Raw genomic sequence first — 23,453 nt, forward strand, 5'->3', positions numbered from 1 at the left:
GTGTTTTAAAAATTAATTTTAGGTTCAGGATGTGACCTTCCTCCAAAGATGATTTTCTTTGTCTTTTTCTGGTATTCTGGATATCCTAATAACCAAATTCAAAGCTTAATATTTCCTGGGCTACCCATATGACCAGAAGCCAAATGCAGTAAGAGAAAAAGGATCCCCTGTATTTTTATCCCCTCTTGGGATGAAGTGGTTTACCAGAATCCCTTCCCTTGTTAGATTCCAACTTTTCTCCCCATACCTGTGGAATTGCCAAAAGTATGTATGTGTATGTATGTGTGTGTGTGTGTGTGTGTGTGTGTGTGTATATATATATATATATATATATATATATATATATATATATATATATATATATATATATAAAATGTGTGTATATATATATATATATTATATATATATAGTAGTAGATAACACAATATCTTTATTTTTTATTTATTTATTTTTATGTGCTGAGGATTGAACCCAGGGCCTCACATGTGCAACGCAAACATTCTACTACTGAGCTACAACCCCAGTCTCATGTCTTAGTTACCTTTTATCAAATGTTTCTGGAAAAAGTGACCCCAAGTGCTTTGCTTACCAGTGTGCATTCCCAAACTTTCCCAGATCTCATCCAGCAATTTATCTCTGTCTTATAAACTATTTGATGCTTTAAAAAATGTTTCTAGCCAGGTGTGGTGGCACACACCTGTAATCCCAGCAACTCAGGAGGCTGTGGCAGGAGGATTGCAAGTCTAAGGCCAGCCTCAGCAACTCAGCAAGACCCTATCTCAAAATAAAAAATAAAAAGCACTGGGAATGTTTTGTTGTTTTGGTTGTGTTTTTCACAATGCCAGAGATAGAAGGCAGGGCCTCATAAATGATGGAGCGCCCCTGGGTTCAGTCCCCAGTATGAAAAAAAAAAAAAAGTTTCTATTATATTTTGTCCAGCTTTTAACTTTTCCTTCATAGAAAATATTTTTCTAAATTTACCTCACTGAGCTGGAGATATAGCTCAGTTTTAGAGCACCTGCCTAGCATGTGCAAGACCCTGGGTTTGTTCCTCAGCACTGGAAAAAACAAAAACAAAAACAATCCTTTGTCTACTACAACCAGAAGAGGAAGTTCTGGGTTATGGTAGTAAAGTTTTGTATGATGAACCATCCTTGAATTCCTAGAGAAAAAACAACACATATATATTAATTTGAATATGTTATATTCTGTTTATTAATATTGTGTTTATACTTTTTGCATTACTATTAATTAATGAGATATATCTATATTATATTTTAGTGAAATTTTTAAAAAAATTTGTTGTAGATGGATACAATTTATTCATTTATTTATTTACATGTGGTGCTGAGGATCAAACCCAGTGTCTCACATGTGCTAGGCAAGTGCTCTGCCACTGAGCCACAACCCCAGTCCCTTAGTGAAGTTTTTATTGAGTTTGATATCAGTTATGTGCTCATGTTTTTTGAAGTATTTTGGAAGTTTTCCCCTTTTTTTTTTGTAGACTATAATAATTTAAGCAGCCCTGGTATTATATTGTCTTGAAAGGTTTTATAGAATTACCCTGAGAAACCATCCAGTGCAGTGGTTTTAATTGTGTTGGTTGGGACTCTTGCTGGGGGCTATGGAGTGGTGAAATATAATAAATGACAGACAGCATATTATTCACACCAGTGCACACAGCTGTAGCTGGAGCAATTGTGTGGTTAAAAAACAACAGCAGCAAAACATTTGAGTAAATTTTCAGTGCCAAGAAATTTTTTAAAAATTCTTATTTTTTTGTTGTCTGAAGAGTAAAAAATCTTAAAGTCTTTTTAAAAAAAACTTATTTCACATGCTAGCCTTTTTCAGAGACCAGAATCTGTGCATAGAGCCATTTCCCAAACATTTATTCTGCTTTAAAAACGAGTCTAAGTTGCTTCAGGTCATAAAAATAACCCTTCCTCTCTTCCAAAGCTCATCTGTAAAATTTGACATTTACTCGCCAGAAAACAATTTCTATTTGTAGGCTTCTTATCTGTGCTGTTCTCCCTCAAAGGAAGAGGGTTTTTATCTCTTTTGTTACTCCCATAAGCAGAATAAATGTGATTAGTAAGCATAAAGATGAAAGCAAGATGGGAAGGGAGAGCATCAGATCTACACTCAGATTTTGCAAAATCAAAACAAACAAAATCCCCCTGACAGCAATAAGCCCCCAAATCCTTTACAAAAAGTGCTATGTATTAATGAGCTGTTTTCTCATCTGCACAACCAAAGTGCTCTTTGTGAGGTAGTCTGGTTTCCTAAGAAGCATGGAATGTAGAGTGTAATTTGGGGCTTCAAAGTAATACAAGATAAGAGGACTCCTGAATTGGAACTCCCTTCCCCCACAGGTCTGGGAGAGGTTGGGAGTTAAGTTCACTGCCAGGATAAGGGGCTGAATTTCAGAAGGATATTATCAGTCAAACCAGCAAGCAACCCTACTGTGTGTGAAATAAATTAGCCAGTAACTAAGAGAAGCTGGAATTCAAGTAGTTCAGAGCCAGGCACGGTGGCCCACGCCTGTAATCCCAGCAGTTTGGGAGGCTGAGGCAGGAGGATTGCAAGTTGAAAACCAGTCTAAGCAATTCAGCGAGATCCTGTCTCTAAATGTAAAAGGTGGTTGGTGTGTGTGTGGGGGGAGCCTAGCTGGGGGTGTGGCGCAATGGTTAAGCCCCTTTGAATTCAATTCCAGTACCAAAAAAAAAAAAAAAAAAATCAAGTTGCTCAAGCACATGCCTGTCTCCTCCGCATTGTAATCTCCTTGAGAATTGTACTTCTGATCTCTGATTCCCCCCGTGCCTGGTACAAAGTATATGCTCAGTTTATGAAAGAATGAACCAAAATAGCAATTAACATGAAAGTACACATTCGTTCATTAAGTATGGTTATTGTGTGGCTGAGTCAGACACTGTGCTGAGTGCTGGTGACAGGAAAAAAGACCACCCTGGACCCAGGATTTGTGGTCCCTGACACAAATTTGTGGACGCTCCAGAGGAGGTCACAGAAGGGACGGTGTATAAGGACTCCCTCTGGAGAGGCTTCCCATCCTTTGTTTGTGGGCCCTGCGGAGCAAAGAGCAAAGGGAAGCAGTATATTCAGAACTGGGGGTCCTGGTCCAAGGGGCTCAGAGGTCCAGCGCCTCTGGTTGGCTCCCCTGCTCCTCCCTTGCAGTGAGCAGCGATGCTTGGCTTGGATGTGAAAAGATGAAGAAAACGGAGCGTCCGCCTTGGCAGCCTCTAACAGCCCGAGGCCCAACGTGCGCAGAGATTGTCATCTGCTTCCTCGCTGTTACCCGAGAAGGAAAACCAACACAGAGGTAGAAAGAACCCCGAGCCGGCTCCAGCAGATGGTGGAGGTGTGGTTTACCAAGGGCTGGAGGCGAGAGCATCTAAATCAGGCGGTGGCGCGCCCTCTGCTGGAGACAAGGCCATTCTGCATTCGGCGGAGCTTGGGTGAAGCCCAGTTGGACAGATTGCTGAGACTCCAACAATACCAGGCGTGCCTTGTTCCTCCCCAAAGCAGAGACCAAATCTCCAAAAGGGAACATCTACCAACGTTGATCCAGGCCCTCCCATCTTCCCTACTCTCCAGGGGAATCAGGAAGTAGTCAGGATCTTGTTAAAATTCCATCTGCACTGAGTCTCCACTACTCAGTTTGCTGGTCAAGTCAGTACCTCCTTTGGTCCCTTGATGCCTGTATGTATACAAACTGGACTGGGAATATGATAGAGCACTTGCCTAACATATGTGGGTCTCATCCTCAGCACCGAAATAAAAAGATATAGGAACTATTATAAAGTATCTAACCTCCCTCTTTTTATTTATTTTATTTTTTTTGGTGCTGGAGATTGGACCCAGGACTTCATCATGCATGCTAAGCACATGTTTCACCCCTGAGCAACTCACTCCCATCCTGTCTGTCTGCTTTTCTGCAAATACAAGGACTTGGGGTACAGTAATGATACAGAGAGCATTGCTAGAGAGGTCTATATCTAGTTTATTGGCATACTCCTTCACTTCCTTCCTGAACAGCATATCATTTGAGGATTTTCTTAAAAGAAAGTCTTTAATGCCCCCAACTAATCTTTTCCAAAGAGCAATAATTATAAATTCCAAACAAAAACTTAAAGGCATGTGTGCCTCTCTCAGGCTTTTCATTTCGATAGATCCGCTAATTAAAAGCTATAATTTAACAAATAATGACCTAACCATCTTACTCCGAAATCAAACAAAAACCTACCACTAAAATGTTGGACTGGATAAAGATAATGAATCCAGGCACAATTCAGACTCCTGCTGAGCCCAGCCTGGCCCCCTTCCAGCAACGGGGCCTGCCGCCTTTGATTAGCTGCAATAGTTTTCCAAGCCATTTGGAGCAAACTCACTACAGGGAGGATAAGTGAGCAATTTATGAGGCTAAGTGTTTTTTTGGACCCTCTCCCACTGCTGATGGAGCAGGTTGGGATATTTATCCCTTCCTTGTCCTCATTCATTGTCACTTGGTCAATTTCATTTTCTCCCCGTCCTTCTTAGGCCCCTGGGGGAGAATATTGTTTGTGAAGTAACAAGGAGTCAGGAATCATGAAAAGGAAACTGGCAATGAAACCAGGTAATGCCTGCTGCCTTTGACATCCTAAGTGGTTAATAAAATAATAAATGATGAAAGCAAGATTGCTTCCCACCTACCACACCCGCTCCCTTAGCTGGGAATTGGGCATCTGTGCCAGGCTAAAAATAGTCTGGTGTTCTGGAACCTCCCCCGCTGCCCAGGCTCACACCAGTCTCCTGTGAGTGCCACCCAGCTGTTTGGCATCTGCAGGAGTGCCCATTCTCCATGGCAGGAGGGCTGCAAACGCTGACCACTTCCTGGAGCCCTGGGAAGGGGAGTAAGTGGGGGACTCTCTGAAAGAGCATCAGGGAGTGGCAAAGGGCTCCTCACAGAGCCGAGGCAGGAAGAGCCAGCACTAGGTGGGACTCCCGTAGAACACAAAGCTTGGACCCTCCGGACCTGTATGCAGGCTAAGGGAGGAAGGAGCCTCCAGTTGTATTCAGGTCCCATTCTCATCCCCAGGAGCTCAACCTGAGTGGTTCTATCCTGGGGTCACTAGTAACAGTCCAATAATAGTTGTGGTTATCATCATCTTTGTCATCCTCTGTGCCACCATCTATGGGATGCTTACGATGTGCCCAGCACTTTGCTAAGTACTGAATGCTGATTCATTCCATTGATCCTCTCAACCACCATAAAGCAGTCATATATATATATATATATATATATTTTTTTTTTTTGGTCCCTTTCATTTTCTCTCAGGCCGTTCCTGGATTCTCTTTCCTGACCAACTGTACTGCATAAGCCAGTTCTGAATGCCTTCTCCATCCAGAGTCCACCCATGAAGAAAGGTTACCTTTTGTGGGAAGGATGAGGTTTTCATTTTAGTTGTAGATGGACACAATACCTTTATTTTATTTATTTATTTTTATGTCGTGCTGAGGATCAAACCCAGTGCCTCCCACGTGCTAGAAAAGTGCTCTACCACTGAGCTATAACCCCAGTCTAGGGTGAGGTTCTTAATTCGCCTTGTGTCATGTGATTAAATTGTTCTTCTGGTGCTAAAGTATTGGTCCTGGGATTGGGCCCTATGTTAGTCAGTTTTTCAACACTGTAATGAAACACTAGAGACCAGCTTACTTTATGAATAAAAGAGGCTTATTTAGATCCCAGTTTTGGAGGTTCAGGGGCATGGCACCTGTATCCACTCAGATCAGGTGAGGGTCTTCAAGACTGTGTCATATCATGGTGGATAGCAATGATGGGAGCATTTGCAGGGCACATTGCCAGACAGGAAGCCAGGGAGCTGGGTGGGGCTCTTATAACAACCCTCTTTGGGAGAACTACTAAAGGGCAGCATGAGGGCCTCCTTAATTATCCTGAGGGCACATCCCCAATGACCTAAAGACCAGTCAGTAAGCCCCACCTCTTAAGAGTCCCATGACCTTACCACACTGAGGACCAAGCCCTCAACATATGGATTCTTGGGAGACAAACCAAACCCCAAGCATAGCAGAGCCCAAGCCTGAAGTGGCTACCATTAGCTGGACATCAGAATGACAGGGATGGGTTGGGGGCTGTGGCTCAGTGGCAGAGCGCTTGCCTAGCACATGTGAGGCACTGGGTTCGATCCTTAGCACCACATAAAAATAAATAAATAAATAAAGGTATTGTGTCCATTTACAACTAAAAAATATTAAAAAAAAAAAAAAGAATGTCAGGGATGCTTCTATTAGATGGGGACAACACCCCCAATCGGATCTTGTCTGGGGTGTTCATATAATGCAGACTGGGACAATGGAAAGCTACTTCCACTGAGATGACTAAAGGACAAATGGCAACCATAATAACTGTGCATTGTTAGATGTGTGTTTGCTGAATACGAGGTGCCCTGCTGAGCACTTTTCATGTGTTCTTTTATTTAATCTCTCAACAGCTTACAACACAGGCACTATTAGCACCTTTTACTTTAGAGCCCAGAAAGAAGAGAATCAAGCAAATCCATCAATTTGCCACAGGTCACACAGCCACAGCAGGAAGGAGGTTCAAACACAGACATGGAGACTCAAAAAACTGTGCTCTGTTTTTTTAAAAAATAATTTCAAGATCATATTTTTGAAAAATCACATGATCCAAGTATTCTTTAAAAAGCATACATGGGTATTTAGTCAAAAGTGTACCTTCTTATACAGCCATGCACCGTATCCATCAGTGAGGCAGCAGCCTTTGAAAACTCAAATCCCACTTCCACAAATGCGGTTAGCAAGGCTTTACCTGTGATCGTCAGAAATGACACCCCAGTTTTGCACCTATAGATGCAACGTTTGACCTTGCTGGACAGCCATAGCAAGAGCATCCACCCCCATCTGACATCTGGACTGACAAAATAGAAGGCAGTTAGATTATAAGACAAGCTGTCATTCTAGATTTACCTAACATGATATTTTTAAAAATCAGAGTATTCAAGCTGGGTACAGTGGTGTGCAGTGACTCAGGAGGCTGAAGCAGGAGGATTGCAAGTTTGAGGCTAGCTTCCATAACTTAGTGAGACCCTACCTCAAAATTAAAAAAAAAAAAAAAAGAAATTTAAAAGGATCTGGGGGATGGAGCTCAGTGGTAAAGCATGCCTGGGTTCAATTCCTTATTACCAATAACAACAATGATAAAAATAATAATAAAAAAGAAAGACGAGGGATTGGGGTTGTGGCTCAGTGGTGGAGCGCTTGCCTAGCACGTGTGAGGCACTGGGTTCAATCCTCAGCACCACATAAAAAATATATATATAATAAAGGCATTCTATTCTGTGCAAATATATATATAAAGAAAGTCAAAAAGGCAACATATTCAATTTTCATTGTTAGGAATCCATCAGAAACAGGGACAGGAACAAATTTTTCTAATGCTTACAAATTCCAGCAATGGTTTTACATTGTTTTGTGCCCTCTGGTGACAGAGAGGGAGGAGGGCATCTTGAGAACATTTGTTTTTTTGTTCAATCTATAGGAACATATGATCCTGCAGAGCTGGAATTTTTCTTGAATATTCTGATCTTTGCTTCCATTTTTTTTTATTTTTGAGATGGCATCTCCCTATGTTCCCTAGGCTGGCCTACAAATCCTGGGCATGAGGGAGCCTCCTGCCTCAGCCTCCTGAGTCAAGGGGAGTACAGGTACACACCACTGCATCCAGTGCGAATACTCTAATTTTTAAAAATATCAGGCTAAGTAAATCTAGAATGACAGCTTGTCTTATAATCTAACTGCCTTCTATTTTGTCAGTCTAGATGTCAGATGTGGCTGGACGCTCTTGATATGGTTGTTGAGCAAGGTCAAATGTTGCAACTTTAGGTGCAAAACTGGAGTCTCATTCCTCAAGATAGAAGTTAAATCCTTGCTAACCGTGTTTACGAATGTGGGATTTGAGTTTTCAAGGACTTTATTATTGATGGACATACTGATTTACTCTATCTCAAATCCTCAGAGCAAAACTATCAAATATCAATTCCCAGTGTCCGAAGCCTCTCCAGCAGTGACCTGACCCAGGCTTTCTGAGCTGAACTCCAAGGGTGAGGCTATTAATTGATTGTAGCATCTTGTGACCTCTTCTTAGGGATATTTGCATTCAAAGGAGGCAGAGTTCAAGTTCAATCCATCCTCTACCTGAGAAGCGGCTCCAGAAGGACAAACTCCATCTCTCCAATGCCTCAGGCAAAGCCTATTCTTTTTTTTTTTAGAGGGGTGGGGGTACTGAGGATTGAACTCAGGGGCACTTAACCACTAAGCCACATCCCCAGCTCTTTTTTGTATTTTATTTATGTAGGGCATGATGTAACGTGTGGGGCATGTTGCATCAGAAAAAGGGGAAACTTAACTTGCTGGCTGCTACCCGCTTCCCGGTCTTGGGGCCGCACTTGTGGCTAAGACGGCGCCTGGTGATCAGCCAGAAGGCATTGCCATGGGTTGTGACAAAAATCCGACCACCTCTAGGATAGGCTCAGAACCCTTCCACCCATGCCCATTACTGCCAGTAGGATGGGTGTAGACATGAACTCTCCCCACCCTACTGACCTTTATCCTGATCGGCTTCTGTACATTGTATTAGCTGTGTCTTCTCATTAAACCAACTCCTGCTTTGACTGGTCTCTGATCAGTCAGTTCTCTCAACAAGGGACACAAAGAGGTCGGTTCACCAAAAGTGAAAGTTATCATCCGAGGTAAGGGTCTCCCTGAAGAGAAGGGGCAATCTCACACTAAGCATGATGACCCGGTTCTTAAAGCGCTGAGGTTCATGCTCAAAAGCCGAGGTTTTGAGATCTCAGATGCCCAGGCCAAAAAGATCTGGGAAACCTTGACACGTGCTGCGCCCTGGTTGGTGGCTGCCGATCTTTTTGATTGGGCCACCTGGGACCTCGCAGAACAATTGGTGAGGAAGAGGGAGATTAACCTGGGAGAGGACCCCCCTTTGGGGGTCTACCCGACCCTATCTGCCCTCAAAGCCTGTTTCTCCCCTGGCCCCTCAAAAGGAACATCTGGGGGTGGCAAAGACCCTTTTAAGACACCTACTCCTCCTACCACTTCCTCAAAGGGCGACCCACCTTGGGAAACCTTTGTTGAGGAGCGACTTGGGTCACGGCGAGTCCCTCTCGCTGCCCAGGAGGAGAAAGGCTTAGAGCCTCACTCTGACAATGGCCTCCTAGACCTTTTTGATCCTTGGCCTGGTCCTCTGAGTTCCACACCAAGTGCTCCTGTCCCGGAACACATGGTACACAGTCGGGATGGGGAGCAGCCTCCGCCATATTGTCACCCCTCCCCTCCAGGAAATTCTCCGCCCTCTTGTGCAAACCGGAAAAGCCGGTTAGGCTGCCATCTTGTAAGACCAGCGATGACTCATCCCATCGTGTATGGCTTTCCCTGTAAATGCTAACCCTGTGGGCAATAGTCTGGCTTTATGGTACCCCTGGGAGGCCTAAGATTTGAAGGAACTCAAAAAGGCCGCCTCCGAGGATGGACCTAATTCGCCCTGGGCCGAAACCATCCCCCAGGGTCTGGCCCACCAACAGAGTACCACCCAAGACTGGAAAAATTTAACCAAGGCCGTGCTTCCTGGTCCCCTCTACCTGAAATGGTGTGCTTTTTAAAATGAGGAGTGCTACACTCAGGCTGAGAGGAATCAGGCTGTTAATCCCCCGGTTCCTGTAACTTATGGGATGCTGTCAGGGTCCAGTGATCAATTTTCCACAGGCCTTCAGCAGGCTGCTATCCCTGTCCCCTACCAGGAGCAGGTACGGGCTTTAGGACTGGCGGCATGGAAGAAGTTGGAGGAAGGCCCCTCAGAGCCCCTGGTAGCAGGAATTACTCAGGGGGCTACCGAGGATCTTGCCACCTCATCAAGAGGGTGGAAAAGAGCCTCCAAGGGAAATTCCCCCCAGGGCCCCTTCGGGACCAGTTTGTCAAGATGCTGGTCTGGGAGGGGATGACCACAGACCACAAACTAGCCTGTGCGGGGATGAGGGACAGATCTATGTGGAGGTGGATAGTGGCCACTAAGGATGTCAGTACTCAAGCCCACCAATCACAGTCGTTGGTCACGGCCTTGCAGGCCCAAATGGCTTCTCTTGCTGAGGCCCTTACTACCGCCCTCGCCTGTTCCAGTGGCACCGGGAAAGGGGTTTGTTATGGGTGTGGTCAACAGGGCCATTTCAAGAGAGTGCCCTACAGGCTGAATAAGACCAGGGACATCCCTCAGGCCAGACTAAGGGGCAAACTCTGCCTAAGACGCCTTGCCCCCACCCCCCCACACCCCCCATGTAGAAAGGGATTCCATTGGCTGAGGGCTTGTAAGTCCAAATTTGATATTGAAGGGAAGCCTTTAAACTAATAATGGGGTGCCCTCCAGCCCCCTCACCCAAAGGAGGCACCCCACCTAGGACCCACTGGACAGCCCCAATAATCCCGGGAATTAGGCCAACAATGGATATCTTCATAGTAGGGAAAAAGTTCCGCTGCTTGATTGACACTAGAGCGGATCAAACAGTATTAAGGAAAGAGGAGGTTCCCCCACAATGGCAGCTGATTCCCGGACCTCAGTTATTGGGAGTGGGGGGTGATACAAGGTCTGAATAAACCAAGGACTGGCTTACTTGTAAGGATGTAGATGGTAGTCAGGGAGAGGTACGCCCTCTGGTGGTGTCTGGCCTGACAGCTAATCTGCTGGGACAGGATATTTTGGGGGAAGCTGATGTGTTCATCACCACAGATCACAAAGGGATACATGACGATATCCTAGAGGAAGAGGAATACCAGCAATAGTTTGGCCTATCAGGTCCCCTTAGCAATTACGGGGGGATCCACTTTTTGAAGACATCCAGGCGGAACACTCCTGCACCCTGTGTGAGGCCTCACCCCCAATCCTAGAGGCCAGGGTTCCTACATCCCAGCCATTCAATGGCTTCAGGGCCCTCCAGTGTGGGTGGAACAATGGCCCTTCCTCTAGATAAACTACAAAAGTTAAGAAGAGATAATATCAGAACAACTGACCCTAGGGCATACTAGGCCCTCCCTGAGCCCTTTGGAATAGTCCTGTATTTGTTATACAAAAGGCCACAGGGAAATGGAGAATGTTACAGGACCTAAGAAGGATTAATGAGCGGATGATTCCCATTGGTACCCCCTTGCGAGGGCTACTCTGGATCCCCTCCATCCCTAGGGATTTGACTCTCATTGTGATTGACATCAAGGATTGCTTCTTTTCTATTCCCCTTGATCCCCAGGACTGCGAGAAGTTTGCCTTCTCCGTTCCCTCTGTTAACTTCCAGGGGCCAGACCAAAGATATGAGTGGGTGGTGTTACCCCAGGGCATGGCTAACAGTCCAGCTTTTTGTCAACATTATGTTTCTCAAGTCCTGCAACCCCTTCAGAGGCGATCGGACATAATTCTATATGTTTACATGGATGACATCATTATTGGGGTGGCTGACGCCAAAGCGTTAGGCTCCGCCTATAAGGAACTCCAGACTCTCTTACAGAAGGGAGGATTACATATATCTAATGACAAGGTCCAGACCTTACCCCCTTTTAAAATTCTAGGGGCCGAACTTAGATTGGACTCTGTCTGTCCCCTTAAGCCTCAATTACTTTTCCAGTCGTCCTATACCTTGGTGGAATTACAAAAACTGTTGGCGAACTCAACTGATTAAGCCCTTGGCTTCACCTGCCTACAGAAGACCTGCTTCCGCTTTTCGACTCTTTAAGAGATAAAGTCCCCACAGATGTCATCACAATGACTCCATCGCATCAATTGATATTCCAAAGGATTCAGTAGCCTTAAATGCTGGCACAATTGGCTCGCTATAGGCCCCAATGCCCCCTCTGTCTTTGGATCCTCCCCGGCTTGGAGCTTTCTTCGGCTGCCATTACCCAGTTAGGTGATCTTCAACAGATACATGCATCTGTGGGAGTGGCCCCTAGGGTCTATTCCCAACTTGACCAGTTGGCTGACCTGATAGTTAAGGGTAGGGATCCTGATGTGCTAGTAATCCCCTACCGGTTGTCGGACTTTGAGTGGGTCAGAAGAAACCATAGTCGGGTATCCAATGCCTTGGAGGGTTTCATGGGAAAGGTGGATCGTCATTATGGTACTTCGAGATGGGTGACATCATTCTCGAGGTTACAATGGACCCCCCCCATACTTTTTCCCACCATACCCCTCACTAAAGCGGTAAATGTCTTTGCTGATGGGGGAGAAGTGGGATCTGCCACAGTGGTGTACTCCGTCTCTTCCCCTGCCAATGAAGGGGAAAGTACCCACTATTTTGAGCCAGTTACGGGATCTGCACAATTTAAGGAACTATATGCAGTTGCCCTGGCCTTAACCCATGTCCATGGACCAATGAACTTGTTTTCTGACAGCCTACATGTAGTCAACTTGTTACCGACACTAGTGTCAGCGTATATTATGTTGGACAAAAACCCAATTACTCCTCTAATGATTCAAGTCTGATCCTTGTTGAAAAAGCGGGCTGAGCCCATTTTTCTGCAGCATCTCAGGGGACACCAGGAGTTACCTGGAATCTTGACACGGGGGAACCAAATGGCTGATCGATTGGCTACCAATGGGACTATCATAGCTACAGCTCAGCCTCAACAGAACCTTCAGATGGTTCAAGGACTTCATGAACTTACTCACTTAAACTGGAGAGGGTTACATCAGATATTCCCCCTGATCCCCATAAAAGATTTTAAAAAGATCATAAGGACATGTAAATCATGTATGTCGTTTTTACAGGTCCCACCTCTTCAATCCCCTGGGGTCAACCCCAGGGGCCTCAGACCTAATGTCGTCTGGCAAACTGATGTGACCCACTATGCACCTTTTGGAAAATTAAAATATATATTTATGTCTATAGATACCTATTCACATGCTTGTTGTGCAACTGCTCATTCTGGGGAAAAAGCTTGATGTGCTGAAAGCCATTTCCTACAATGTTTTGCCATTTTGGGATTACCCTTACAGGGTAAGACAGACAATGGGCCCTGCTTTGTGAACAAATCATTACAAGAATTTCTCCAAACTTGGAATATTAAACACACCACTGGAATACCATACAATCCAAAAAGTCAAGCTATAATTGAGAGGCATAAGACCTTAAAGGACCAATTAATAAAACAAAAATGGGGAAACAACCCCCATGACCAATTAAGGACAGCCATGCTTACATTAAATATTTTAAATTTTTCCAAAGACCAACCTCTAACTGCTTTCCAGAGACATTGGTCTAATCAGACACCTTATTTGAAGCTAGAGGTCCGATGGATCATGGCACCGTCCTGATCCCCTCATTAGTGTAGGGAGGGCATTTGGGTGTGTATTCCCGATTGGGAAGCCAAGTCCAATTTGGGTACCCGCTAGAGATCTAAAATACTGTTCACCAGAACAAAAATTATTACCCAAGAGCACCCCCCTCTTGAGGTATGATTCTTTATTTTTTCATTTGTAATGAAAAGACCATTCTGGATGCTTTGCCTGGTTGTGACCAGACTCCTCATTGTCTCCCTCATGGAATTCATGTTTGTTGGAGGAGACGTGCTTGGGGAGGCATGCTTTGATGCCATATCCTTGGCTCCCCCTGCAGGCAGTGTGTCACTAAGGCCCTTCTCAATAGTCGATGCTACGGGACCAAATATGATTGTGGTAATGGCTTATGGGGGGGGGGGGCATATGTAATCAGCAATCTTGAAGCCTGTGAAGCTGGCTCAGGTCGCCTCGTTGCTCTTGACTACAGCATCTGCTGGCCCAAACCAGTGATTCTTCCTTCTAAGCCCCAAGGCTCCCCCCCACCCACATGCCCGTGCACGATATTCCATTCAGGCATGGTCCACACTGCTTGTTATAAATCAGCATCTAAATGTACTCACAGGGGTGTAACTTACTGGATGGGCCACTCTGAGGGGTCCCATTCTGGGTATCAGTGTCCTGGAAGTGGTGGTAAGCCAATTTGTTGGTCCTTATATGCCCCCCCCCCCCCCCCCGGGAAAGAATGGACCATTAAAGGCTACTGCCATTCCCATTTGGTGGAATATAACCTCACCTCTTCCTAGTAGATGCCCTATACTCCCACCCCACTCAGAAGTCTTTTTGCCCTTGGTGACCATGCCTAACGTCATCTGTCTCACTAGAAATGGCACTCAAGATGTGGGGACATTGAATCCCTTCTGGTGTGGAGGCAATAGGTTTTTTGAGGGATCAGTAGGTGGTATGCTTTGTCCTCCTAATGGTACTGCCTCCTTCTGTGGATACATGGCATAGAGTGTCCTACCAGGTAATTGGAGTGGGATCTGCATTGTGGTCCTCCTCCTTCCTGACATTGGGGTCCTCCCAATAACCAGTCCCTGCCCATACCTGCTGTTGAAGAGCCATTCATGATGTTCCTTTGCTGTTGGGTCTGGGGGTGGCCACGGGGATGGGCACTGGACTTGCTGGCCTCGGTATTTCTTTACAGATGTACAATAAGCTTTCTCAGCAGATGATAGATGATATGCACCATGTTGCCAGCACTATCTTGGACCTGAAATCTCAACTCAATTCCTTGGCTGCAGTAGTCCTCCAAAACCATCGTGGTCTGGACCTGCTTACCGCCCGAGAAGGAGGACTATGTCTGTTCCTACAGGAGGAGTGCTGTTTCTACGGTAATCGCTCTGGTATTGTCCAAGACAAGATCAAAAGACTACAAGAAGACCTTGAAAATCGACGAAATGAGCTGCAATCGAGCTTCCTATGGACTGGGTTAAATGGGTGGCTTCCTTACCTTCTCCCCTTTGTAGGCCCCTTGGTTACTATAATTCTTGTATTTACATTTGAACCTTGTGTAATCAACAGGCTCCTCCAGTTTCTCAAGGATTGAGCCAGAGCTGTTTAACTGATGGTGGTCCGGCAGCAATATGCTGTCTTACAAGATACTGACTGGGAACCCTATGAGATTGGCCACGGCCCCTACCAGGATGTGCAGGTGTAAGCCGGGAGCAGAAAGGTTTCCTTCGTAGGCAATAGCCATCTCCCTTCCTTGAGGCTTCCCATTGGGCCTGTGGGCCCTGCAGGTGGGATTGCCCCAAGAGCGAGAGTGGTAGTCAATGACGGATAAGATCCCCAGAGGGGGACAATCTAAGACAGGCACACTCTCAAGTAAGGCAAACACCTGCTAATAAAACAAAAGGGGGGAGATATAGGGCATGATGTAACATGTGGGGCATGTTGCACCAGAAAAGAGGAAACCTAACTTGCTGGCTGCTACCTGCTTCCCGGTCTTTGGGCCACACATGTGGCCAAGATGGTGCCTGGTGATCAGCAGAAGGTGTTGCCAAAAAATTGGACCACCTCTAGGATAGGTTCAGAACCCTTCCACCCTCATGGATAGCTCGTGACACCCATTACTGCCTGTAGGATGGGTGTACACGTGAACTCTCCCCACCCTGCTGATCTTTATCCTAATTGGCTCCTGTACATTATATTAGCTGTGTGTGTTTTCTCATTAAACGAGCTCCTGCTTTGAGTGGTCTCCCTGACGCGTCTGATTGTCCTCCCTCGGCCCGGGCGGTCAGTCGGCCCTCTCCTTTCTTGGTTTGTCCTGGTCAGGGCGTGCTCTCCCCATCTCTCCTGCAGGTCGGGAGGGAACAAGGGCTAAACCATGAAAATTTAGAGACAGGGTCTCAGTGAGTTACTTAGCACCTTGCTGTTGCTGAGGCTGGCTGTGAACTTTCAGTCCTCCTGCCTCAGCCTCCTGAACTGCTGGGATTACAGGTGGGTACCACCCAGCACCTGGCTCTTCAGTGGTTTTGATATCTTTAATAATATCCATTTGCCTTGATCTCAAGCATTTGGGGAAAAGTTTTCTGACTCTCTGTAGGGATTCATTTTGATGTGCATGCCTGGAATAGTCATTGCTTTGGAAATTTTGGTAGCACTTCCTGAATAAACTCCGTGTCACAGCAGTGAAGCAGAGCAGGGATGTTTGTGGTAAACGCAAAGAAAGGCTGACAAAGACTGTTTCCAACTAAAAGAGACAAAAGGCACATGACAACCAAATGCAAAGCATGAGCCTGTACAGGATGCTGGACCCAAAGAGAAAAATATAAGCCTATTGAGGATATTATTGGAGCAACTGATTAAATTTGAAAATGAACCATAGATTATTGTATTATCTTGATGCTTTATACAGATTATGTAAGAGAATGTCTTTGTTTTTAGGAAATATGCACTGAAGTCTTCAGGAGGAAAGAGCATCATGTCTATAACTTTCATATTGTTCAAAAAAGAACAAAAATAATTTAGCTGGGCATGGTGGTGCACATTCATAATCCCAGCTATTCAGGAGGCTGAGGCAGGAGGCCAGCAAGTTTGAGGCCAGCCTTGGCAATTTAGTGAGACCCTGTCTCGAGAAAGAGTTGGGGGTGTGTTTCAGTAGTACAGCACTTGCCTAGCAACTTTTTAGGTCCTGGTTCAATCCCCAGTCTGGGGGGTAGGGAAGACAATGCAAATGGGAATAAATGTTTAAAATTGGTGAATCTGAGTAAGGATTATGGGAGGCCTGTGTCTCTGTGTTCCCATGCTGCCTCGCCTGCTCACTAGGTAACTCTAAACTTAAGTTCTCCAGGCCTTAAGGGTTTGGCTAGTGGTAAGAACCTAATATCTTCTATTTTTATCACTATTCCCTCACTACTCACAGTTCTTGGGGAAAAGAGTTCTAAGTAGAGTTATTTCTTCCAGAAGCACAGGTAGACAAAGTCCTTCCATAAACCCTGCCACACAGGAAAAGCTGGATTTCATCACACATCTTGAATACACATGGTGATAGGCTTTATGCATTTTTCTGTGACTTGCCTATTTCACCCAAAACAATCTCTTGGAGATCTTTCCATAACGATGCCAATAATATTTCACAGTTACTGACATTTACCATGTGACTTTCATGCTTCTCAGTGCTTGAATGCATTATTTAATCCTCACAACAATCCTGTGAGACAGATTCCCTGGTACTCAACATTTTAGGGATAAGGCAACTGAGGCTCAGAGAGGTTAGGTAAGTTGCCAAAGGCCAGAGTATCAGAATTTGAACTCAGCTGATTCCTCCTGAGCCTGTTAACCTTAACCACCATATTCTCCATGTAAGTACTTCAAGGTCCACTTCATTGACAGAAAGTAAAGGGGGCACCAAGGGGGCTGTGCAGTATTCCACACAATGATGCTTTCAAAGCTCATTTAGTCATTTCCCAATTGATGGGCATATAGGTTATTTCCAATATTTGATATTTAAAACCATGCTGCAGAAGCGCATGCGTAAGGCGGCGCCAGGACGAATTGCGCCCAGGCTGGAGGCAGGTTAACCCTCTGAAACCTCGGCATGGCATCGCCTGAGGCAGCCTTGGGGTCCTCGGCGCTAGACCAGAGTGGCCCAGATGCGATGGCCGCCTCCCTGGTGCTCTGGGAGCAGTGGCTATGTGCTCCTGATGCTGGAGCTGTTCGGGGGACCACAACAAGACGAGCGAGTTTCTGGTGCACAGTGCCAAGGTGCACTTGGTGGCCTGGAGCTGTGACCGGCGTCTCTTAGTCCCCAGATCCTTAAACAAGACGTCCAGTGTCTTCTTGCTGGAGAAGGACCTGTTGGTCGTGGGGACATGAGGATAGAGTGGACCAGCTTTGTTGGCATCCCAGTAGTCCTGGATCTCTTGGTCACTTTATCTGGCAGTGAAACCACTAGCATCTGGGATGTGAGGGCTACAGAATGCAGTGCCACTGAAACGCTAAAGGGGAGAGATTACTATCTGCTGGAGTCCCGATAGCCAGACCTTGTTGCTGTAGGCAACAAGGATGATGTGGTGATCTTTATGGATGCCAGACGCACCGTTCCAAAGCAGCAGAGCAGTTCAAGCTTGAGGTCAACGAAATCTCCTGGAACAATGACAATAACATGTTTTCCTTGGCAAATGGCAATGTTTGTATCAACATCCTCAGCTACCCAGCACTGAAGCCTGTTCAGTCTATCAAAACCCAACCTTCCAATTGCATCTGTATCAAGTTCGACCTTATAGGGAAATCCTTTGTCCCAGGAAGTGCAGAGGCTTTGGTTAGCCTCTGGGGCGGGCATGAGTTAGTATGGGCGGGTGCTTTTCCGGGCTGGATTGGCCTGTAAGGACCCTCAGTCGGATGGGAAATTGCTGGCATTACCATCGGAGGATCATTTTATTGACATGACTGAAGTAGAGACAGGAGACAGACTATGGAAAGTGCAGTGTGAGTGCCCAACCTTCCCTGTGGTTTGGCACCCCAAGAGACCTCTGCTGGCATTTGTTGACAGCAAATACAATGGCAGCTGGGACTGTGGAGCTGTTTGGGCTTCCTAAGGACTCCTGAGAGGAGGACCTGACATAAGGAGAGGAAGCCCTGTGGAGACACTCTGTGCAGTTTGGTCTGTTCTCTTGGAGTTGGTGGACACCCTAAATATTTGTGAATCAGTAAAGGCTCAGTGGTAGAGCGCTCACCTAGCACATGCTGGCTCTGGGTTCCAGCCTCAGCACCACACAAAGATAAATAATTTTTTAAAAAAAGTCTTGTGTCCAAGTACAACGAAAAAAATAAATATTAAAAAAAAGTCTCTTGTGAGGCTGCCCATTCCAATTTCTTTCCCATTTTTTGTGTTAGCTGTTTCCATTCTTCCCACCCAGTATCAGTTAGCGGAGGAGGACTTCACACTATGGACCTCCTGTCTTCCCTGAATTTAGATATGTGGTAGACTTTGTTGAGCTGCTTGAATAATACCCAGTTTGGAGAGAGGGTGGGATGAGGATGGAGGCCTTTTAATGATTAAAAAATATATATATTATCTTATAAATATATATTTATTAATATATAATAAATATATATTATATTATAAATGTATATATTAGACATATAATTTTGAGAATTGGGCATTTAACAAATCTGACTTTTTATTATGGGGTTTTGGGGACTTATATAGATCTGGTATTATTATTACAGGGAGATATTGCAATTTGTATTTTTTTTTAAATCTGAGAAATAGAGTTTGTAGGGTATAATTCTGTTTAATGTCCTAACTAAAGAACCTGAAACATAGGAACAAAGCAGTCAGTGCATGGGCTACAGTAATCCTTAGAAGTCATCCGTTGCTTCTGTGAATGTGTGTCTATGCTTGGCTTTGGTATACACAGGACCTGTAGACAAATTATGACAAACACTGAGAAAAGTTATAAAATATAAACAAGAAAGACAAAATCAAGATGAGACAAATGTAAATTAGAACAGAAAGTTATGACTGAGGAAATTAAATAGAAATATGTTAATGTTGTTAAAAAGGAAAAAAAAATTGCCAGGCACAGTGGTGCACGCCTGTAATCCCAGCTGGAGAGGCTGAGACAGGAGGATCAGGAGTCCAAAGCCAGCCTTAGCAATGGCAAGGCGCTAAGCAACTCAGTGAGACCCTGTCTCTAAATAAAATACAAAATAGGGCTGGGGATGAGGCTCAGTGGTCGAGTTCAATCCCCGGTACAAAAGGAAGGAAGGGAGGGAGGGAGGGAGGATGGAAGGGAGGAAGGGAGGGAGGGAGGAAGAAAGAGAAAAACATGCCAGTACCCATGGAAAGCAAAAACCTCTTACCTATAAGAGAAATGGCTCATGCAAGGATTTGTTACCTATGAATGATGTTTTGATTTTCATTGTATCTTAATATTTTTATCATTAAAAATAAAAAATAGAGGGGCTGAGGTTGTGGCTCAGTGGTAGAGCGCTCGCCTAGCACGTGTGAGGCCCTGGGTTCGATCCTCAGCACCACATAAAAATAAATTTTAAAAATAAAGGTATTGTGTCTAACTACAACTAAAAAATAAATATTTTTAAAAAATAAAAATAGAAATGTGAAAAAAAAAAAACATGCTGCAATATACACACCATTGAACGAGGCTTGATAACACTACTATGTCTAAAATCAAAGACAAGGGACAAGAAATTAAATATCTTAGAACAATTTGAGCAACCAAATAAGTAATATTGAATTATAACCCAAAGCTATATTAAAAATTTGGGGGGGGGAGTGCTGGGATTTTAACCCAGAGATGCTTTACCACTGAATTACATCCCCAGCATGCCCCTCCTTGGTGGTGGTTGTTGGTGGTGATTTTTTTTTTTGAGACAGGGTCTTGCTAAGTTGCTTAGGGCCTCATTAGTTACTGACGCTGGCTTTGAACTTGTGATTCTCCTGCTTCAGCCTCCCAAGTTTCTGGGATTACAGGCGTGTTCTACCATGCCCAGCTATATTAACTTTATATTAAATACCCATAAGTCCACCATGACATATATAAATAATTGAATAAATAAATAAATGGAGAAGAGATAAATATCTAATACAGAAGAATTTCAAAGTTTTGCAGATGCTCTGTGGTCAAAGCAGGGAATGTAACTCCCTACTCCTTCAGTATGGGTTGTGCTTAGTGACTTCCTTCCAAAGTGTACAGTATGGGAAGGGGCAGGAGAAAGAGTAACTCTACAGTAGAGAAAACTGACAAACACAACTCCAGTTCAAGGTCATCACGAACACTGATAAACCATGCTGATAGTGTGTACCCTTCATATGTGGCATAGAAATGGCACTTTACCTATGTGGCTTTCCTCCCCCAAAGCCATAACCCTAGTTGTGTTAGCTTTCTGTCACTATCACAAATGCCTCAGATAATAAGATTATAAAGACAAAAGTGATATCTTGGTGTAAATTTTAGAGTTCAGTTTATAGTCGGTGGAGCCTGTTGCTTTAGGTCTGTAGTGAGACAGTCCATCTTGGCACATGTGGCAGAGCAAAGCTGTTTGACTCATGACCAGGATGCAAAAGAGAGAGGAAGGCATTTGGGCCCCACAGTCCCCTTCTAGAGCACACCCCCCAATGACCTAAGACCTCTATTAGGCCTCACCTCTTAAAGGTTTGACCCCTCCCAATAGTCCACCAAGCTGGGGACCAAGCCTTTAACACATGAGCTCTTGGAGGATCCAAACTATAGCACCAGAGTAATCATGAGGAAAATCAGGAACATGCCAGTAGTGGGGCCAGCACTCTCCAAATCATCACGAGCCCCGAGGGGAGTGAAGGACAAAGCTGATCAGAGGCAGAAAAAGAGCAATCACCTCTCACTTTACAGATGAGAATACCAAAACAAGGAGTCTGAAAAATTGTCATAGTCAAGAGGAGCTAGGGAGACTGATGGCTAAGTGCAATGTGTTGATGGGATCCCGGGACAGAAATGGGCATCTGAGTGAAGAAATCTGAATGCACTATTGACATCAGTTAGTAATATTGATGTGTTCCCGTCGGTTCCTTAATTGCAACAAATGTACCATAGAAAGGTGATACATTAATGATGAGGGGAAATGGGTGTGGGGTGCATGGGAACTCTGTGTACTAGCCTCTTAGATTTTCTGTAAATCTAAAATCATTTTAAGAAATAAAGTCTAGGGCTGGGGTTTTGGTTCAGAGATAGAGCACTCGCCTAGCATGCGTGAGGCCCTAGGTTTGACATTCAGCACCACCTAAAAATAAAATAAAGATATTGTGTCGACCTATAACTAAAAAATAAATATTAAAAAAGAAATAAAGTCTAATATTCAAAGTTTATATATTTATTTTATAGTCTTTAAAATATATTTGTATATTTTTAAATATATATATATAATATATACTATGTCAAAATATTTTATATATATATATATAAAATTTACTGTAAAGGGTACCTTATAGTGGGTCAAAATCTGGCTTCTGCCAGGCTTGGTGGGACATGCCTGTAATCCCAGTGACTTGGAGGCCAAGGCAGGAGGATTGCAAGTTCAAAGCCAGCCTCGGCAATTTAGAGAGGCCCTAAGCAATTTAGCAAGACCCTGTCTCAAAATAAAATATGAAAAAAGGCTGGGGATGTGGCTCAGTGGTTAAGGCCCCCTGGGTTCAACCCCGGGCACCAAAAAACAAGAAGAAAAAATCTGGCTTCTGTAAGGGAGGGGAGCAGAGGGGCTCAGCATCAGCCATCAGGTTGGGGGACAGGAGAAAGGAAGTTCAATGGGTACCGACAGACTATTTATGGGCCCAGCTAGGGAGCTGAGGATTCACACCTGAAACCTCAATTTTTCCTCTATGATAGGAAGTGAGGGTGGGGCTACTCTGGGAGATGAGTAAGCAGAGGGAACAATTGTGGTTACAAAAGTGAGGAAGACTTGGAGAGCCCCTGAGGGGTGTAAAGGACAAAGCTGACCAGGGGCAGAAAAGATCAATCTCCTCTCCCTTCATAGATGAGAATGCAACTTCCATGTTTGCTGCTGGCAGCCCCAGAGATCCCAGCCAGCCCAGGTCCGCAGTCGGACTACTTGGAGTTCCAGATTCTGACCAGCAGAGGGCACAGAAACCCCACCTAAATTTTCTTTTGCTTTTCCGTACCTGAAAGTTGTCTGTGTTCCAAAGCTTTTAATTCTAGAAGTAAAAAGTTTTCTGAGTTAGCTATATTTAAAAGATGAGGGTCTGGGAATGTAGCTCAGTGGTAGAGAGCTTGCCTGGCCTGACCTACTTGAATGCCCAGTTGAGACCCTAGTTGAATCCCAGCACTGCAAAAAAAGAAAGACTTTATGACAGCACAAAAGAAACTTTGAAGAGAAAGAATTAACTTATGCTTCTGAAAGCTAATTTATTTTACTTTCCTCCCCCACAAGACTCTCCAAAGAAGATCTGGCAAGGGAGAGGACATGACTGCCCACAAGAAGTGGTGGTGGTGGGGTGCCGATCTAAGTGTTCAGTCTCCTTGAATCCTCATGGCCACCTCTGGGAGGGTCAGTCACATCACCTCTACTTTACAGGCCATTTAACAGACTCACATATTGGTTCAGGAAGTTACTGGTTCAGGAAGGGGTCTTCTTGACTCCAAGCTGAGCTGCCTTCCTATTTGATTTCAACCAATTAACAGTCAACAGGTGCATGGGCTACACCCCTCCTCTGGGAGGTACTCTGTGAAGAAAAGATCCATGTCATCAAATTCGGGAGATCACAAGCTCCCCATTCCTGTGCGGGTCAGCACATGGGAGAATCTGAAGTCAGGTAGTGAGGAGGCTGCTTGGGCTTGTTCAAACTCAGCCTTCCCAAATCTTCTACCCCACAGCCTGGACAGAGCAGTGGCCGTGAAGCTGAAGAGAGGAAGACAGACTGGAGAGGGAGCCCGGCTATACAGTTGCCAACTTGGTGGGCTTTGGGCTCTGGGTATGTGAGAGGGGTGGACAATGAGGGTGGGAGGTTGGGATGCTCCCTGGGCTTTGGGCTGGACCAGCTAGGTAAGGGATGGTTTTGTTCTTTTGTTCA

General features: G+C 44.9%; 1 pseudogene; it reads left to right on the forward strand.

The window, feature by feature from the left end:
* The first annotated feature begins 17,462 nt into the window (after window positions 1-17,462).
* LOC114083207 (THO complex subunit 3 pseudogene) lies at window positions 17,463-18,472 on the forward strand (annotated as a pseudogene).
* The last annotated feature ends 4,981 nt before the right edge of the window (window positions 18,473-23,453 follow it).

Source organism: Marmota flaviventris, chromosome 17 (genome assembly GCF_047511675.1).
Source record: "Marmota flaviventris isolate mMarFla1 chromosome 17, mMarFla1.hap1, whole genome shotgun sequence".
Lineage (NCBI taxonomy): Eukaryota > Metazoa > Chordata > Mammalia > Rodentia > Sciuridae > Marmota > Marmota flaviventris.